Source organism: Solenopsis invicta, chromosome 3, assembly GCF_016802725.1.
Source record: "Solenopsis invicta isolate M01_SB chromosome 3, UNIL_Sinv_3.0, whole genome shotgun sequence".
NCBI classification, from domain to species: domain Eukaryota; kingdom Metazoa; phylum Arthropoda; class Insecta; order Hymenoptera; family Formicidae; genus Solenopsis; species Solenopsis invicta.
In genome coordinates, this window is record NC_052666.1 from 5172478 (window position 1) to 5175116 (window position 2639).

Sequence of the window (2639 nt, forward strand, 5' to 3'; positions counted from 1 at the left end):
CTGAAACGAGAATTGATGAACGCCCTAATGAAAGTAAAATTTCACCAGACCTGACTCCCATATCCAAGCTTCCTTACAATCCTGATGACCCATTGTCATTTTCGGGAATTACTAATGCACCATTAGAGCTTGGTACAGTAAATTTATCAGATGTACGTACTTGGCCGGCTATTCGGAATAGCAAAACTATTGACTATATGATAACTATGGGTCCAACGCAGATTCACATTGATCGAGATAACTTTTCAAAAAATGAAACCGGTCGTCATTTTGCAAGTTCTCTACTCTAGGAAACTTGCAAATAGTGAAACAATCCAACATCGTTGGTTAGTTTACTCTATTTCTAAAGATCGGGTTTTTTCTTTTTGTTGTCGGCTTTTCGATAGTCAATCGACATCAAATTTAGTGTCTGAAGGATATAATAAGTGGAAATATTTGTCTGAAATTCTGAAAATGCATGAAAACAACATATTCCATAAGAAATTTTACAATCAGTGGTTTGAAGCTGAAATGAGATTGAAGAGAGGAAGAACGATCGATTGCGAAGAACAAAAATTGATTAGCAGAAAAACATTACGATAGAATAATGTTTTGATTCGGTTGATGAATATTGTTCTTTACCTCGCTGAAAATAATATGGCGTTTAGAGGAACCTCGGACAAATTATACACACCAAACAATGGGAAGTTTTTGGGACTGGTACAACTAGTAGCAAGTTTGATCCGATCATGCAAGAACACTTGAAGTTGGCAATGGCGGATGATATTTTGGACCACTATTGCGGAAAGAATATTCAAAATGAATTAATAGATCTAATAAGCGTTAAAGTAAATTCTGAAATTGTATCGAGAGCCAAAAACTCCAAATATTATTCCATCATAGCTGACTGCACTCCAGACATAAGTCATATTGAACAACTTTTTTTAACAATTCGATTCGCTGACTTATTAGATGACAATATAAGCATAAAGGAGCATTTCATAGAATTCGTTCCTGTAGGTGACTCTAGTGGCGCAGGGCTTACTGAAGTAATTCTAAATGTGCTAAATAAACACGGACTTGAACTGCACAATTGTAGGGGTCAGGGGTACGATAACGGAGCAAACATGAAGGGAAAAAATATTAGTGTACAAAAAAGAATCTTAGATTTAAACCCCTTGGCTTTCTTTGTACTGTGTGGCTGCCATAGCTACAATCTTGTACTGTGTGACGCTGCTAAATCGCCGGTACGTCGAGTCAGTCAGTTACTTTGTTTGGGGTTTTGCAGAGATTGTTCACACTCTTTTCTGCTTCTGTTAATCGATGGAAAATTTTAACCTATCACTTAAGACTCTACAGTTTAAAAAACTGAGTGACACACGTTGGGAAGCAAAAATAAACAGTGTAAAAGCAGTCCGCTATCAAATTTGTGACGCTTTAGTTACTTTAACTAACGAAACTGAGAAAAGTGATGTTACTATCTCGCACGAGGCAATCACTCTAGCAGAACATTTGAAAGATTTTGGCTTCATAGTTTCCCTAGTTGTTTGGTACGACATTTTTTTTCAAATCAATGTCATAAGTAAATCTCTGCAATCAAAAACCGTGGATCTCGGTAAATGCACAGAAATGCTGAAAAACTGTTGTAATTTTTTAGAAGAATACCGAAAAACTGGTTTCAAAAAAACACTTTCAACAGCAAGTGACCTGGCGAATGAACTACAAATCGAGGCTGTTTTTAAGCCAATGAAAAGAGTACAACGCGTAAAACGCCAGGCTGATGAAATGACCACGAACGAACCTATAATCGAATCCCCAGAGAAAAAATTTGAAATTGAATTCTTTAATAAATTGTTGGACACCTCTTTAATGTCAATGACAGAAAGGTTCAAACAGTTACATGATTATTCAGAAACATGGTCTTTTTTGTATAATATAAAAAAGATACCTGAAAAAAATGAACTTCTGAAATTCTGTGCTGATCTTCAATTAAAACTTACTGTTGGTTCCGATTCCGATATAGATGGTTATTTATTGTGTGATGAACTCATAAGCCTTAAAAATTTTCTTCCAGATAACGATAATATTACTCCCATCTATGTTTTAAACTTTATTAAACAGCGCAATATTTACGAACTGTATCCAAATGTATGGATTGCGTTTTGCATTTTGGTAACTATACCTGTAACAGTAGCTAGTGGAGAACGCAGTTTTTCGAAACTCAAATTAATAAAGACATATCTACGATCAACGATTTCACAAACAAGACTTACTAACTTAGCTACTTTTTCAATTGAAAATGAAATTGCCGCAAACTTGAATTTCGCCGATTTGATTCGAGTGTTTGCCGATAAAAAGGCCCGAAAAGTGAAATTTTATTAAACTTCCCTAATCTCCCAAAAATTCTAGTTTAAGCTCTGTCCTTTAGCAGACCAGAAAAAAATAAAAAAAAATACAAAAAATGAAAATTAAAAAAAAAATAAAAATATAAACAAACAAAAACAAAAAACAATCTACAAAACTTTCTACGACCACGTCGTTAGCTCTGGGTAAAGCTAAAGAAAAGTTCTCTGAATTTTTATATGCGTTCATTCGTTTATATTCGTTTAGATTAGTAAAGCTGCTATGTAGTCTAAAAATTTTTACAATCTAACTACAGA

The 2639-nt window shown here is 34.4% G+C and overlaps 1 pseudogene; it reads left to right on the forward strand.

Annotated features, from left to right (window-relative positions):
* The first annotated feature begins 521 nt into the window (after positions 1 to 521).
* LOC120357444 lies at positions 522 to 2361 on the forward strand (annotated as a pseudogene).
* Positions 2362 to 2639: the final 278 nt, after the last annotated feature.